Here is a 17,889-nt window from a genome sequence, read left to right as displayed (position 1 = left end):
GCACAGACAAAAAATGAAAAAATAAAAATCAACTTACACGTTAAACAAGAATATATGAAATTGAAGGTCATGCACAAAATGACTGCATTCAGTTTGTTTCTCTGTTTTCTTTCGGTTGCACATAAGACAATCCCAGCTCACATATTTAGTAACTATCCAGTCAGTTTCATAATTGTGTCTGCTGTGGACACTTATAGGCTGGAGTGAAAAGCACAGACCATCGCCGGGTTACCGCCTCTGTCATCACCGACACCGTTACAGGAAGTCTAACTGAACACAGAAATGACAGAAGTTTTATTCCAGGGTCGCTATAAAATTCAATTTTTTGTTGCTTTACAAATAATGTTGTCTTTAGAACATTTCAATTTGATATGATATTTAAGTGTGCATGCTGATTTTATGACAGTATTTTAAACATGAATATATATGCATGTGTGCTGAGTCGCTTCAGTTGTGTCCGACTCTTTGTGACCCCATCAGGCTCCTCCCTCCATGGGATTCTCCAGGCAAGAACACTGGAGTGGGCTGCCATGCCCTCCTCCAGGGGTCTTCCCAACCCAGGGACTGAACCTTGTCTCTTACCTCTCCTGCTTTGGCGGGCAGGTTCTTTACCACTGAACCACCTGAGAAGCTCATGAAAGTGAAAGTCACTCCGTCGGGTCGGACTCTTTGCGACTCCAGGGACTATACAGTCCGTGGACTTCTCCAGGCCAGAATACTGGAGTGGGCAGCTTTTCCCTGCTCCAGGGCATCTTCCCAACCCAGGGATCGAACCCAGGTCTCCCGCATTGCAGGCAGATTCTTTACCAGCGGAGCTATGAGGGAAGCCTGAGAAGCCCATATATGCGTACACACACGCACACACACACACGCACGCACATTCAGAAGTGAACTCTGAATCCATGCACTGTGCACCTTTGCAGTCCTCCAGGTTTCCAGAGATGTGAAGGCTCTCGCTCAGACCCTCTGACTCCATGCTGACAGCAGCTGACCTCATGGAGGAAGCAGCCAAATGATTCCTGAATCAACATAAGGACGGCTACCTCGTGTTGAGGTCCTTGGCCTGTTGGAAAGCGGGAGCCATGGGGCGAGAGGAAGCGCCTCAGACCTGGGCGACAGCAGCCGTGAGCTTTTGGAGCTGGGCTCCCGGGAGTGATGCCTTGGGGGCGGTGCCCCCGGAGGGAGGAAGCAGTGGTGTCTTTCTTCCCTTGTGGCTGTGCAGGGTCTCTGTGGTGTGGGCCTTTCTCTAGCTCAGGGGCTACCCTCTTGTGGCGCAGAGACTTCTCACGGCGGCGGCTTCTCTCGTGGAGCTCGGCTTCCAGGCGCACGGCTTCAGTAGTTGTGGTGCGTGGACTTGGTCGCTCAGTGTGCAGCATCTGAAATCTGCCTGGACTGGGCACTGCATCCCGGAACCCTGCACTGAAGGCTGATTCTGAACCACGGAGCCACCGAGGGAAGTCCAGCAGAGATTTCCTCTCCCTGGGATTCTGCCTGTGTATGGGCCTGACACGCCTGCGATAGAATAGATGGACAATCTGAGCTTCTTGGGCTGTGCGGCTGGTCTGGCCTCATCTCACAGAGCAGCTGGAGGCCACTTGCTCCTCTTGACCCGGTGACTCAAGCGTGGCTTCCTTTTCTAGCTAATCCAGCAGACTAAATGTTGAGATACCTATGATACTTTTAGCTTGGTGCCTGGTACCTACTTAAATCTCAAGCCAATGATTGGCCCAACATCCCTTATCTGAAACCCTTATAGTCAGCTGTTTTTGGAATTTTTAAAGGAAATTCGGTGCAAATATCATATGTTGTCATGCCCCCGGTGAAGTCTAGGGCAGCACTCCATAATTAAGCATCTTAATATTTCATCTTTCAGATTCATATCAAGTATGAATACTTATGCTAAATGAGCCAAATAAAGACTATAATAGCCCCTTGCATTAGGAGCATTTTATAATAATAAAAAATTATTAAAAGCTTATTAGAAATCAAAACAAATATAAACATATAAGCATCTCACACCAGAATCCCAAAATATAGGAAACAAAAAGTAACAGAATTGAAAGAAGAAATAGATAATTCGAGAAAAATATTTGAAGACCTCAGTTCCCCATTTGGTATAACTGTTGCAATGATTAGAAAGAAAATCAATGATATTTAGAAGATATGGATAACAACTAAGGATTCCGAAACTTCTCGCCCAAGTTTGGTTTGAACTAGCCCAGCTTCCGGATCTGGCCATAATATATTTGATTTCTACGCTTATTAACTTAAGGTTCATAGATCCTTAGGCAACACACATGTGGCTTTTGTTTATCTATAATATTTACCTGGCTGCGTTGGGTCTTAGCTGCAGCACGCAGGATCTTCGTTGCAGTGGGCAGGCATGCTGGTTGCAGCACATGGGATTTGTTACCCCTTGGCAGGAGGGATTTTAGTTCTCCGACCAGGGATGGAACCCAAGGTGGTTCTTAGCCACTGGACCTCTAGGCACGTTCTAACACATGTGTGACTTTCAGGGGCTTCAAAATAACATGAGAACTTTTTTTTGTGGGTGAACACATTGGGGCAAGTGTGTTCGTAGATCTCATCAGTAAGTTAACATATATTCTTTGGAGGGTGTATGAGGCACCAGGTACTGGACAGAGTGTTGGGAAAACAACTCTTATGGAGCTTGCATCCACTGGAGGTGGATGGGGTGGGACGTTCAGACACTAAACCCAAGTCAATGAGACTAGATACTGATGTGTGCTCTGAAGGAAATAGAAATGCAATAAGCATTGGCTTTGGGAGCCACTAGTTTAGCTGTGGGGGAGGATCCAAAGTATTCTCTTAGGTGATGACATTTGAAGGATGAAACAGAAGAAGAAAAGTATTAGTTTCTTGAGACAGGGACAAGCGTGTTATGTTCAGGAGGCTGAATGAAGAGCAGAGTGGCTGGAGTATAGAAACCCAGTGGGAGTGTGGCGAGAGGTGCTTTTACAGCCCGATCGTGGAGCGCCTTGCAGGCCAAGCTCCAGGGCCCGGACTGTGATATGCCGGTGGGGAGTCACCTGAAGGCCTGAAGCAGGGCCTGATTGTTACTACTGTGTGGAGAAGGGAATCCCAACCAGAAACTCAGTTTCGTGGTCCAGATGGGAGGTGGGAAGAAGGAGAGAGGAGTCCATCAAGATCTTGACAATCTCCCAGGCAAGGAGCCCCTTGCCATGGGCGTGTACCAGTCTGAATACCATCAGAAAGCCAATTAAATAAGCTTCAGTCAAGTGGGACGCGAGTTCACATCTGTCATTTCTTTCTCGGGGCTGCAAGCATGTGACGGAGATGAAGGCAGTGTTGGTCATATCAGCAAAAGAAGTTTCAGATAGGAATTCAAGTAGGTTTAAATCACCACTGATGTCAACAAGTGAAAAACTGTAGCACTAGCTGCTACAACAATTGCCAAGTTTTAGCGGCTTTCGATAACAGAAGTTTCTCATTTCGGTTCTCAAGCACGGACTTGCAAGGTCGGCCTCTGTCATCTAGGGTTCTAAGCGTCTTCAGACAGCGATGGTGTGGACAGTTATGTGCCTGTGTTTAAGCTGGGCCTCCAACCGGCTTATCTCAGATCTGTTCCACGTTTCACTAGTCAGGACCTGGCTGCATAAACATACCGCATTGCAGGGGCCAAGGAAACCAAGGTCCGGTGCGGGCTTGGTGTCTCTGCTCTGGAGGTCAGGCTCTGCTGCGTGCTGCTGGCTTGAGTGGATTGTTCGAGATGAAGCTGGGGCGCTTCCTTCTTTCTCTTCAACTAATGAAACCACAGACTCTCTCTCTGTGACATCAATTGGCCTCAAGGGTGGGAAGGTTTTCGTTTTGTTTTTTGGTGGTGTTTGTTGAACTGCAGTCTACCCACATCCATCTATTATTATTCAGTTGGTAGAAGTTGAAACCTCATCTATTTTCTTGTTTTTAAAGACCATGCTTCCTTTTGGCCCCTTCATTAATTGAATACCTGTTTGGGGTTTCCCTGTATCCAGACAAACCTGGCAAAGACACAGTCTTGTTTTGTTTCCTGAGGCCAGCTTTGTAAAAACAAAGTGTTTTATAAGATAGAGGAGTTGATTGCTGGGTTGAGGGACTATTTAGAGCAGTCCAAACTTGCGCTGTCTATTCACAGTAGCCAAGACATGGAAACAACCTAAATGTCCACCGACAGACGAATGGATAAAGAAGGTGTGGTATGTGTATACAATGGAATATTATGCAGCCATTAAAAAGAATGAAATAATGACATTTGCAGCAACGTGGATGCAACTAGAGATTATCATACTGAGTGAAGTAAGTCAAACAGAGAGACAGATGTCAGACAATATCACTTATATGTGGAATCTAGAAAAAGTGATATATATGAACGCATTCTTAAAGCAGAAATAGACCCACAAATGTAGAAAACAAACTTGTGGTTACCAAAGGGGAAAATGGAAGGAGGGATAAATTAGGGGGTTGGGATTAACATTACCCATTGCTACATATAAAATAGATAAACAGCAAGGATCAGCCCTATAGCACAGGGAACTGTACTCAATATCTTATAATAATCTATAGTAGAAAAGAACCCAAAAAAGAACAGATATATATATGTTTGCATAACCCCTGACTGTGCAACTTTGTCTACTCTCTCTGTTGATCTATCTTTAGTTATAAAAGTAATAGCTGATATTTATTGAATGCTTTCTGTGTGCTGGGCCTTCTTTTTTTAAAATTTATTTATTTTAATTGCTGGTGCAATGGGATAACCCAATGGGCTTTCTTCTAAGCTCTTTACCTCGATTTTTGTGATCTTAACAAGAAAGCTATGATGTCAGCACCACTATTCTTATTTTAGATGGGAAAATTGAGAGACAGAGGTTAAACTGTGTTAGAAAAATTATACATTTCAGGACCATCAAATTAGATGATTCTCAGGGAATTGGGTGGTTCTCTTTTGTTTTCACTTGTAAATTTTTGGAGAAGGTTTTTGTTTCCTTTTCCCTAGTAAAGACTCGGTAATGAATTGGGCTTTCCTTACCTTGTTTCCTAAGGCTTCCCAGGTGGCTCAGTGGTAAGGAGTCTGCCTATCAGTGCAGGAGACACAGAAGTCTTGGGTTTGACTCCTGGGTTGGGAAGCTCCCCTGGCGAAGGGAGTGGCTACTTACTCCAGTATTCTTGCTGGAGAATCCCATGGACGGAGGAGCCTGGGTGTGCCAAGAGTCGCACAGCTGAGTGACTGACCGTGCACACGCACCTTGTTTCCACGTTGGTCTCGCAGGAAGAATAATATAACGCTGTCTGGCTAAGGGGGCATATATCTTTACAGGCACTCAAGATGCTTCCTGTGAGTCTCAGCATCTCAGTGATACTGTTTTCAAGGAAATAATGGGCTGAATAAATGTTTCTTGGCTGTAGACCCATTGTACTCTTTGGATGACATTTTTGAATACTTATCTAAAGTGAACGTTTTGCTTTTATTACCAGAATTACGTGCTGCTGAAGAGGCTGCTCATGACTCACGTGGGACAGGACCATTTGTATGTCTTCTGCGCAAAGTGCTCATTTTCAGCTTGCATTTATTGGCACTGTTCAACTTAGGTGAGATTGCTGTGGGAAGTAGCTCTCTTAATAAATCATCTTTGAGTTTATTTAGTCAGTAACACAATCTAGCCCTTGTCAAATGCATTAACTGCTATTTACCTAGGAGGAGTCTTGGGGAGGGCCGAGTCACTTCTCAGATTGCTCAGCTATGAAGGGCTAACACAGAAATTGGTTCTTCTGCGGTTTTATGTTTTCTCTTAAATCCTGGCTGATGTTCCTTGGTTTTGTATACCGTGGGAAATTTTCTTCCAGCTGGTAATGAGATATCAGGGATCAGGAAGAGGAGGCTCAACCCTCAGGCCCTGTAAGACCCAAGAATTTACGCAGTGTTAGATGAATTTTCATCGTGAAGACCTTCAGATGGGGCGTTCCTGTGGCACTACTCTGTTTAGTGTGACCTGACTCGTACATTTCTGTGAGGCGCTTGGACCCTGGAGAGCATCTGGCTGTGCTCTTCAGTCTCTAAAAGTTGGCTCCCAGAATTTCTGTTTTTCCAAAATACGATTGCCTTTTGGGCCAGGTCATCAACTGGCCACATTTTGGGACTTCTCAAAACTCTGGCTACCATCCAGTCTTATTTTCTTTCCTGGGATCCCTGGATCAGGAAGATCACCTGGAGTAGGAAATGGCAAACCACTGCAGTGTTCTTGCCTAGAGAATCCCATGGACTGAAGTGCCTGGTGGGCTGCAGTCCACGGGGTTGCAAAGAGTCGGGCACGTCTGAGTGACGGAGCACACAGACGTGCATGCACACACACACACATTTTTATAACAAAACATGTGACAGGATTGAGGAGTTAGTTGGTCCATTTAGAACCTGTTAGTAACAATTAAGATTTGGGCTGAAAGTACAGGCTAAGGATTTAGTGTCTATGGTATGCTTGGCCATGGATACTACTCAAAATATATAACTTCTGAATAAACACATGCATTTTTAATCACTGTGGGCCTGGGGGAAGGGTTCGAGTTCAAGAGACAGGCAATTATTTACTTTGTAATACTTAGCACACTTCCTTATCACTCTAGCTTTTACATAAGCCCCAAGTTCTGGAAAAAAAAAAAAAAGAAACTCTTAAGAGATTTTAAACCTGTACTGACTAATATGGTAGCTACTAACATGTAGTTAATGAACATTTGCACCATAGCTTGTCCAAATTAGTGGAAAGACGTACTGTAAATGTAAAATACACAACAGATTTCAAAGACTTACTATGAAAAAGAGTTGGCTACGTATTAAAATAGTAGTATTTTGGATACATTGGGATGAATAAAATATATTATTAAGATTAACCTCTTATTTCTTTCCCCCTTTTTAAATGTGACTATTAGAAAATTTTAACTACATATGTGGCTTATATTTGTGATATGCATTATATTAATATTGGCCAACATCATGCTAAATGATTAATAAAGACTGTTACAATCTTAATACATATTAATGTTTAGCATAGATCACAACTGAGGAATATTGGCATTTAGTGGCTTGATATTTGTCATACAACAATTGCAATTAAAATGCCAATAAATTCTCATTAATTCAGGATACTTGTTTCTTACTTGAGTTCACCCATTCATCTTCCAACACCAATGCTTAAAAAAAAATCTCCCTAAGATCAGCTTGGATGAGTGTGCTCGGTCTCACTCTGAAATAGTCTCATTGCTTTTGGTGGATTTTAGTTGAGAAGCAGGAGGCCCATGGTTTGTTTTGACAGCGAGGAATGCAAGCGACTTTCCAGTTTAGATTTAGCATTCCATCTGCTGTGTTTTACAAGTAGAAGAGCTCGGTGACGAGGGATCTGCTGGAATGAGGTGGTGGAGGAGCTACAGAAGAGATACAAACAGCAGCCTTGTGCATTCGCAGCCGTGCCAAGTGTAACAGATGAACGTGCTTCTATCGAGTATCGCTCTGTCTTAGCCAGTCAGATTGCTCACTGCTCTGCCTCCATTGCCAGGGAAAACATCTCTCCAGAGCTGTGGATTCCATTTATGGCTCAAAGAGAACTGCTTCCTATGAATCGCTGTCATAAATCACAAGCAGGAAGCCTGCCTCCTGGGATCATATTGAGTAGATTTCCGATCGCCAGGTCTCTGTGGAGTTCAGGGGATTTATAAGTAGGGACTCAAAGGATTTATCTCTCTTGCTCATATGTAAGCAATTTGGAGTCAACTGCTTTAGGCTGGTGAATGTGATGTCTACACACACTCTTCCCTTCCAGTAGGCTGGACAGGCCACAACGAGACTGATCTTGAAACTTGTAGATGTGGAGCTTCGATCAGCCTGTGTCCCTGAAAGACCATGTGAAAGAGAAACATGGTACTTGGGCTGTTCTTTGAGAGAGAATTAAACTTTTATGTGTTTGGGCTGTTGCATTTTGAGGTTTCTTTGTTATAAATGCTTGGCCTACCGTACCTAATGTAGATTCAATTATTCTTTTCTGTTGAAGTATAGTAGATTTTCAATGTGATATTAGTTGCAAGTGTATAAATACTTTGGCCACCTCATGCGACGAGTTGCCTCACTGGAAAAGAGTCTGATGCTAGGAGGGACTGGGGGTTGGAGGAGACGGGGACAACAGAGAATGAGATGGCTGGATGGCATCACCGACTCGATGGACATGAGTTTGAGTGAACTCCGGCAGTTGGTGATGGACGGGGAGGCCTGGTGTGCTGTGATTCATGGAGTCGTGGAGAGTCAGACACAACTGAGTGACTGAACTGAACATAGTGATTCAGTGTTTTTATAGATTATATTCCATTTAAAGTTATTACAAAATAATGGCTGTGCCTCGCTGTGCTGCTCAGTATATCCTTGTCGATCATCTGTTTTGTGCACGATAGTTTGTTTCTCTTCATCCCCTGCCCCTCTCTTGCCCCTTCCTTTTCCTGCTGGTGCCCACTGGTCTGTTCTCCATATCTGCAAGTTTGTTTCTGTTTTGTCATAACCATTCACTTGCTTTATCTTTTAGATTCTACGTGTAAATCACAATATGGGGTGCTTGTCTTTCCCTATCTGACTTGTTTCACTAAGTGTGATATCCTCCAAGACTAACTGTTGTTGCAAACTACAAAATCTCATTCTTTTTCATGGCAAGTTATATTCCATTGCTTCCCTGGTGGCTCAGACAGTAAAGAATCTGCCTGCCATGCAGGAGACCTGAGTTCAATCCCTGGTTTGGGAAGATCCCCTGGAGAAGGAAATGGCAACCTGCTCCAGTATCCTTGCCTGGAGAATCGTATGGACGGAGGAGCCTGGTGGGCTACAGTCCATAGGTTGCAAAGAGTCAGACACGATTGAGTGACTAACATAACAATATTCCACTGTGTATATGTAGTACATCTTCTTTATCCATTCATCTGTTGATGGATGACATTTAGCTTTCTTCCATATCTTGACTATTGAAAATAATACTGCTATGAACCATGCATGTGTCTTTTCAAATTAGTGGTTTTGTTTTTTCAGGTATATGCCCAGGAGTGGATTCTCTGGGTTGTATGTTAGCTCTATTTTTAGCTTTTAGAAGCCTGCATACTACTTTCATAGTGGCCTCACAAATTTACATTCCTACCACCAGTGTACAAGGGTTCCGTTTTTTCCCCTCCTCTCCAATATTTGTTATTTGTAGACTTTTCCGTGATAGCCATTCTGATAGGTGGGAGGTGATAGCTCATTGTTGTTTTGATTTGCATTTATCTCATAATTAGAGATGATGAGCATCTTTTCAAGTACCTGTTAACCATCTGGGCTTCCCTGGTGGCTCAGGTGATAAAGAATCTGCCTGCAGTGTGGGAGACTTGGGTTCAATCCCTGGGTTGGGAAGATACCCTGGAGAAGGGAAAGGCTAACCACTCCAGTATTCTGGCCTGGAGGATTCCATGGATCTACATATTTTCTTCGGAAAAATGTCTATTCAGGTCTTCTGCCCATTTTTTTTGGGTGGGTGTTGTTTGCTTTTTGATGTTGAGTTAAATGAGCGGTTTATATATTTTGGATAGTAATCTGTAGCTGTTACTATACTCTGCAAATACTTTCTCCTGTGTCTTAGGCTGTCTTTTTGTTTTGTCAGTGGTTTCCTGTGCTGTGCAAAAATTTAAGTTTAAGGAGGTCCCACGTGTTTGTTTATTTCTTGTGCCTTAGGAGACAGAGTTGGAAAATATTTTTATGATTTACGTCAAAAGTAATCTGCCTATATTCCGTTCTAGGAGTTTTATGGTTTCAGATCTCATATTTGTCTCTACACCATTCTGAGCTTATTTTTGAATATGGTGTGAGGACACGCGCTCGGTTCATTCTTTCACAGGTAGCTGTCCAGTTTTCCCAGCGCCACTTAGTGAAGAGACTGTCTTTTCTCCATTGGCTGGTCTTTGTCTTAGGTTAATTGACTGTGCGTTGGTGAGTTTATTTGTGTGCTCTCTATTCTGCTTTATTGATCTATGTGTCTGGTTTGTTTTTTGTGTCAGTCTATGCTGTTTTGGTTAAGACCTATTAGTTATTGTACTGGTAATTATCTGATTTGAAAATAAGAAAATGTCATAAATCACAAAGGAGATACTTTTTTCTCATCCACTTTTATCTGCAACAGTTATGATCTTATTTCTAGCATTTAACTTAAGCTGTCTTAGACATTAGCCATAGAGGTAGAAGATATTGGAACTGGGAAGTTCAATGCCTCACTGTGCAGATGAGGAAATACCCTTATCTTGCCTGCCTGGTGTGACATGACTAGCAGTTTCAGAAATTGGAGTTTGCTGTTTCTCATTTCAGTATCTTTCCAATATATCTAAGAGGTGGGAGGGCTTCCCTGGTGGCTCAGACAGTAAAGAATCCGCCTGCAATGCGGGAGACCTGGGTTCGATCCCTGGGTCGGGAAGATCCCCTGGAGGAGGGCATGGCAACCCACTGCAGTACTCCTGCCTGGAGAATCCCGTGGACAGAGGAGCCTGGCGGGCTGCAGTCCACGGGGTCTCAGAGAGTCAGACGCGACAGCGACTAAGCACAGCGAGATGTGTAAACGATTTTCATCTAACACGGCAACGCTGGCTGATTGGTAGTACTTGTTGGGCCTATTATTTTCAAGAGTAAGAAGCTGCTTTTTGGCCCATGAAAGAGGAAAGAGAGTGGAGATAATCATGCATCACATTCACCAATCCTGCATTACCTTGTGCGGGTTCATATCAAGATAAGTTTTGTGATGTATCTGGGCAGTGTTGAGAAAGTGCTGGGTTTATCTGTCTTTCAAATAGTGACCGTCTGAATGGAGAGCTCTGATAGTGTCACTGCTAACAGAATTAGCATGCCAGTTCTGTGGAAAGAGCACAAGCTGGGTGTCTGAAAACCTAGGGTTTAGCCTTAGTCTTTTACTAACAATTTTAGGCAGCTCATTAAACACACCTAAAGTTCAGTTTGCTCATCTGTAAAACAAAGTTGTGAAACAAGATTCTGTTAGAAATTTTGCTATTCTATAAGAATTTGTTTTGATAGCATTTAGAAAACTGTTCATTGCTTTCATAAATACATCCATATCTATCATCTCTTTGTATCCTATTATCTATCTAGCTGGCTTCCCTCGTGACTCAGACAGTAAAGCATCTGCCTACAATGTGGGAGACCCGGGTTCAATCCCTGGGTCGGGAAGATCCCCTGGAGAAGGAAATGGTACCCCACTCCAGTGTTCTTGCCTGGAAAATCCCATGGACGGAGGAGCCTGGTAGGTTACAGCCCATGGGGTCGCGAAGAGTCAGACACGACTGAGCAACTTTAGTTTCACTATTTATCTCTCTATGTAGTTTAAACTTTAAGAAACACATTTATACCCAGAGAAAACCATAATTCAGAAAGGTGCATGCACTCCAGTATTCAAAACAGTGCTATTTATAATAGCCAGGACATGGAAGCAACCTAAATGTCTATCAACAGAGTAATGGATAAAGAAGAGGTGGTATATATTTGTATATATACACGAGTAATATCCAGTGTATATATATACACAGGAATATTACTCAGGCATAAAAAGTAATGAAATTGGGTCATTTGTAAAGAAATGGATGGAACTAGAGGTTGTCATACAGAGTCAAGTGAGTCAGAAAGAGAAAAACAGATACTGTGTATTAATGCATATATGTGGATCCAGAAAAGGGGTATAGGTGGTCTTATTTGCAAAGCAGAAATACAGACGCAGACATAGAGAACAGGTAAATGGACCCCGGGCGGAAAGAGGGAGCGGGAGGCAAAGGGAGGCTGAGATTGACACACGTGCATGATGGGTACTTCTTGTGAGGCGATGGCTGATGAGGACGTGCCCGAGAGCACAGGGCGCTCAGACGCTCTGTGGTGACCTGAATGGGAGAGAAGTTCAAGAGGGAGGGGATATATGTGTGTGGATGGCTGATTCATTTTGCTCTACAGTAGAACTAACCCAACATTGTAAAGCAACCATACACCAGTATAAATTAAACAAAGGACACACTTATTCAAATTCACTGAAAATATCCAAGTCCACTAATAATACTATGATTAATTATTATAAGACAATTTATTTGTGTGACGCTTTTATTTAGGCCTTCTCATTTGATCTCCATAGCAAATCTGTGAGTTTGACAGCGATCTTTCTTATAACATGGCATAGCTTGAAAAAAGGGCTCCATTTAGAGGTGATAAAACCGTGGCTTGGGAATTGTGCACGACAAAACACTAAATCACATAACAAGTAAGTGAAGAAATTGGAGCTTGATTTCAGAGCAGAAGCACGTTTTCTCTAGATTACATTTCCTCCATAATCCTTTACGATTAAAACCAGTTATAGTTTGGTTTGGATGTTTTTAATGGAGATGACTGCTGTGTCTCTAGGACACTTCCCATCACAGATGTTTTGCGTTTGACTTGGTGATTTGCTGCTGTTGTTGTTGAAAACTTTTAATAGAGATCTCCAACGTCCTTCTCTTCTCTTTGTGCAGGCGATGTCACGCGCTCTGCAACTCTTCATCAGGGAGTTGTCTTGGTCCTGGTTCTTTGATGATCATTCTTGGCTCAAATTAACCGATCCTATTGTTCCCAGGTGGCTCAGGAGTCAAGAATCTGCCTGCCAGTGCAGGAGACATGAGTTTGGTCCCTGGGTTGGGAGGATCCCCTGGAGAAAATGGCAGCCCACTCCAGTATTCTTGCCTGGAAAATCCCGTGGGCAGAGGAGTCTGGCAGGCTACCGTCCATAGGGTCGCAAAGAATTGGACATGACTGAGCGACTGTGCACACTCATGCATTGTACCACGGTGATTCTTTGCCACTGCTTTTCAAGCTGTCTTTGGTGTGACCCTTGAACATAAAACACCTCCGAGTGGCCTGCCAGTGAGCTTTAGATGCTGAAAGAAGAGCGTAGAAGGATGGAACATCTGCACGGAATCAAAGCAATTAGTGGCCAAACGCACTCCACATGTCTTCTGCTTTTCTTCCTGGGTTCTGCTCTAACCAGGCGACTTTTAACAGTTGTTCAATGACCTGGATTGTGTGGTAAGCTCTGTACAATTCATATCCTTCACGATTAAAAAATTTTCAGATTGTTTCACCAGACAAACACTTATGAGTAGACTGTTAGGCAAATGGTTTAATGTTTTATTAAATTGCACACTTTTCTGCTGTGCAGCATTGTAATTTGACATCTTTATAGACTACAGAGTGATCACTGCCACACACCTGGTTACCGGCTATCACCACGCCATCGACCCCCTCTTTTCGTTTTGCCCATGCCGTCTCATAAGCACTGGTGATTGGTCTACTCAGATTTTCTACTTCTTCATGATTGGAGCTTAAATTATGTTTTCTAAAGAATTTATTTGTTTCTTCTAGGTTGTGCAGTTTGTCGGCCTGTAATTGTAGTAGTCTCTTATGATCCTTTGTATTTCTTTGGTATCCGTTGTAAATTCTCTTCTTTCACTTTTGCTCTCATTTATTTGAACTCCTCTCTTTTTGTTCTTGGTTAGTCTAGCTAAAGTTTTGGGTGCATGCGTGTGTGCAGGCTCAATCAATAAATCAGGTTTACTGATTTTGCTTATCTTTTCAAAGAGTCAACTCTTAGTTTCATTGGTTTTTATTATTTTTATGGCTCTATTTTGTTTATTTCTGCTCTGATCTTTATTATTTTCTTCCTTCTACTAATTTTGAAATTTTTTAAATTTTCTTCTAGTTCCTTTAGGTGTAAAGTTAAATTGTTCATTTGGTATTTTTCTTGTTTCTTGACGTAAGTCAGTATGGCAGTGAACTTTCCTCTTAGAACTGCTTTTGCTCTGTCCTACAGACTATCATATTTTTGCTATCATTTGTCTCTAGGTATTTTATTTTTCCTTTATTTGATGAACCATTGAACTGATTATTCAGTAGCATGTTTGTTTAATCTCTATATTTTGTTTTTTTCCAGTTTTCTTTTTGTAACTAACATCTGGTTTCATATACTGCTGTCACAAAAAATGCTTGATATGATTTCAATCTTCCTGAATTTACTGATACTTATTTTGTAAGCTAACATGATCACATGATCTATTTATTGTACTTGAGAGGAAAGTATATTCTGCTGCTTTTGGATTAAATGCTTTATATATATACATACATCTATTAAATTCATCTGGACTGATATGTCATTTAAGGCCCATGGTTTGCTCATTGATTTTTCTGTCTAAATGATATATCCATTGATGTAAGTTTGGTGTTAAATGTCCTCTGCTATTATTGTTTTGCTTTTAATTTCTCCCTTCAAGTCTATTTGCTTTAAATATTTAGATACTTCTATGTTGGGTGTATGTGTGCATGCTCAGTCATATCTGACTCTTTGCAACCCCATGGAGCATAGCCCACCAGGCTCCACTGTCCATAGAGTTTTCCAGGCAAGCATACTGGAGTGGGTTGCAATTTCCTATTTCAGGGGATCTTCCCAGCCCAGGGATCAAACCCATGTCTCCTGCATTGGCAGGCAGATTCTTAACCACTGAACTACCTGCGAAGCCCATGTTGGATGCATATACATTTATAAAAATAAATAAATTAAAAAATAAAATAAAATATTTTACATTTAAAATATTTTATTTTTTAAATTTATTTTAATTGGAGGCTAATTACTTTACATTATTGTATTGGTTTTGCCATACACTGAGATGAATCTGCCCCGGGTGTACATGTGTTCCCCATCTCGAACCCGCCTCCCACCTCCCTCCCCATCCCATCCCTCTGGGTCATCACCGAGCGCTGAGCTGAGCTCCCTGGGCTGTGCAGCGGGTTTCCAGTAGCCTTCTGTTTCACACAGGGTAGTGCAGATGTATCAGAGCTCCTCTCCCTGTTCTTCTCCCCTCTCCCCCCACTGGGCCCACGCGTCCCACCCTCTCCTTACTCTGCTCTGTCCACAAGCCACTCCTTTATGTCTCCCTCCCTGTTTCACAACTGAAAACTTGCACCTTTCGACTCCCTTCACCCATTTCACCCGCCGCTGGCAACCACCCGTCTGTTCTGGGTATCCGTGAGTTCAATTTGTTCCCCAGAGAGGCAGCAGTGAGCAGTGGCATGAAGCAACATCTTAAATCCCTGCCCTGGAATTGAACCTGGGGAGCCTGGATGGGAAGCAGGAATCCTAGCCTCCAGACCAGCCAGGGCTAGAGGCTAGAAGCTATTTTTCCCTGGATCTTTGCCCTCGGTGAAAAATGCATTTCTCACAGAGTTAAAAACTGTAAATGCAGGTATGAAGTTTTTTATTAGGGACACAGCACAACCACACGTCGGGGAGCACGCAGAGAAATGGCTTGCTTCGTTAGGACAGAAGTAAGGCAGCGATGCGGACCCAGAGAGAAAGGGTGTGGGCACGCCTCCTAGTGAGGACGGGCACAGGAAAGAGGCCGTTAAATCATTTATACAGGACAGTTCTTCCGGGTCTTTGTTTACCCTTAGGCAATTACTTGGTTTCTTTTCCCAGACCTGACCTACCCTAGGGCCCACCCTGACATGCAGGCCCAGTTTTTCCCAAGATGGATTCCAGCCCAGACGTCTATGGGGGGCATCACCTATTCTGGGGTGATGCCCCTTCGCTTTTGACTCCCAAGGAGTCTGTGTGTGTGTGCAATGTCTTCTTTGTCCCAAGGATGGGAAGTAAGTGACTTCCTGGTCCTTTACTCAGACAGGGCTCGGTCCTTCTCTGTTCCTGCCATGACTGTCGTTTTAAGGGGCCCACAGTGGACAAAGCCTGGTTATTTACCCTGTTTCAGCTATGACTTCCATTTCAGAGAGCAAATAGTAGGTTGGCTGCATATATCTAACCTGGAGCATACCTATCTCCTGTTTTAGGAAATGCACACAGGCGGCTAGTTGTAAGTGTCCAGCCTGAAGCCCAGCTTTTTCTTGCCCGAAGAAATGCAAACAGGAAGCCAGTTGTAAATCCCTAGCCTGGGACCCGTCTATCTCCTGCTTCAAGTGTTTTTTCTTTCTTTCGTTTTTTTTTTAGATTCCACATATGAGTGAGAGCATCCAGTATTTCTCTTTCTCTGTCTGGCTTATTTTACTAGCGTAATGCCCTCAAGGTCCATCCATGCTGTCACTAATGACAGGATTTCCTTGTTTTTTTGACTGGATAGTATTCCATTGTATGTATGCACGGCTTATATATACACCATATTTTCTTCACTCATTTACCCATAGGGGGAGATTTATTTTTTATGTGTAGCTTTTGAAATGAATTTCACTAAGTATGAGTGAAACTATTGTTCATCCATTGTTTAGCCTTCTAGTTGACTCCTCTGATTCATTTGATTATATTCTGGAATCAGCTTGTTAAAAAATCAGCTTCATTGTCTTCTAGCAACATGTGGTCCTATATGATTTATTTTCAGTCTTATGTAAGCAAGAAGTGGGCATCCCCTGCTAAAAGAAGGGTCTTTAGAAAGATTTGAGAACTTCTCATTACCCTAATGTATACTGTACGTTTTGTGGCTTTGGGGACTAATAGAAGTTTGTTGACTTGACGTTGGTTTTCTTTTGTCATCTTATTGTCCCTTAAAAGTCCTGTTGTGTGCAGAATAAGACCAAAATATCAGTGTATTTTTAGTAATGGTGCAGTGCTGTTGGGGGTGAATGCTCTGCCAGTCTTTCCTAATGCCTGGTCATCTACCATGTTGAAATGCAGGTCTCTGTATGTGGGCACAATTCTGCAATTGCTAATAAGTAAATATTAGGCAGTTGGAATGAGAAAAAGGAGTCCAGAATGGTGGTGGCTAAAAGACAAGGAAGAGAAAAGCCTGTGAAAATAGAACAAAGGAAGGTCTGAGGATCAGAGTGAGGACCTCAGGTAGAACAAACAGCCCTCCTAGCTAGCCCAATTTAGATAGGGCAGGCCCAGGGGGAGGAGAAAGCATATAAAACGGGGGCCCAAAATTGGGCGGGGCCCTCTCTCTTTGCATCTTTTTGGGTCGGCCCGCCCTCAAGCCTCAAGGATGTATTTTTCTTTACTTTCTGAATAAAACTGAGCTGTAACATGGAGCTGTAACACTGGTTCACCCAAGGGCTGTAACGCTGGTCGGTTGCTTCAGATTTTGGTTGCAGTGAGACAGAACTGAGGAAATTACAAACTCCCCCGACATAAATATTCACGCTGTTGTTCTGAGTTTAGTCCTCTATGCTTTATAAAGTCCTTACTGATGAAATGTCATGCCGCAGAATTATGCACAAAAGAAGAAAAGCGACTAGGTATGGTGGATGGAGGAAAGGAGAGGAGCTTGATTAGCCTGTAAGTCAGTCATTTTAGGGGATTGATACATGGTTAACTCTATCTTTAGAAAGAGTTCTAGAGGTGATGCCAAAATTGAAGCGTTGTCAATAGAGGCAAATGTAAAGGGGGAAACATGGCCCTAGACCTTAGAGGCAGGGTGATGCCGAGCAGCTTGCCACCAAGGCTCACCCGATAAATAACAGTCACATGCCAGACACACTCCCTTAGGCTCATCAAAGCCCTAAACATTTTTCATCCCCTGGAGCCATTTCTTCTACTAGAGAAAGCATTTCTGAACACAAATATGAGCAAAAGATAGATGTTTATGCAGACAACCCTGCCTTAAATATAAAAGGAAGGGTTGCAAGTTCCATCATTTGCAAGCTTCACGTGTTGTTTCCAGTCACAGATGACTTGTGAGGGTCTTGCAGTGGATGGCAGAGTCACAGCTGACATCTGCTGCTGTGATGTTAGACCTGTCTGTGTACTGAGAGTAGTGGAGCTAAGGATTCACTCTTCTCATTGCTTAACTGTGTGATGTGGAAAAAGATCA

At 42.9% G+C, this 17,889-nt stretch overlaps 1 long non-coding RNA gene across 1 annotated transcript; it reads left to right on the top strand.

Annotated features, from left to right (window-relative positions):
• Positions 1-885: 885 nt before the first annotated feature.
• Positions 886-11,306, top strand: LOC148773722 (uncharacterized). Its single transcript, XR_016036524.1, has 3 exons — positions 886-1,124; positions 5,491-5,604; positions 11,162-11,306. It is a non-coding gene; the product is annotated as an uncharacterized LOC148773722 (long non-coding RNA).
• Positions 11,307-17,889: the final 6,583 nt, after the last annotated feature.

This window comes from Moschus berezovskii, chromosome 26, assembly GCF_049115385.1.
Source record: "Moschus berezovskii isolate FMDL1 chromosome 26, NW_MosBer_1.0, whole genome shotgun sequence".
NCBI lineage: Eukaryota > Metazoa > Chordata > Mammalia > Artiodactyla > Moschidae > Moschus > Moschus berezovskii.
The sequence above is the reverse complement of the archived record's forward strand: the minus strand, read 5'-3'. Positions and strand labels throughout refer to the sequence as shown.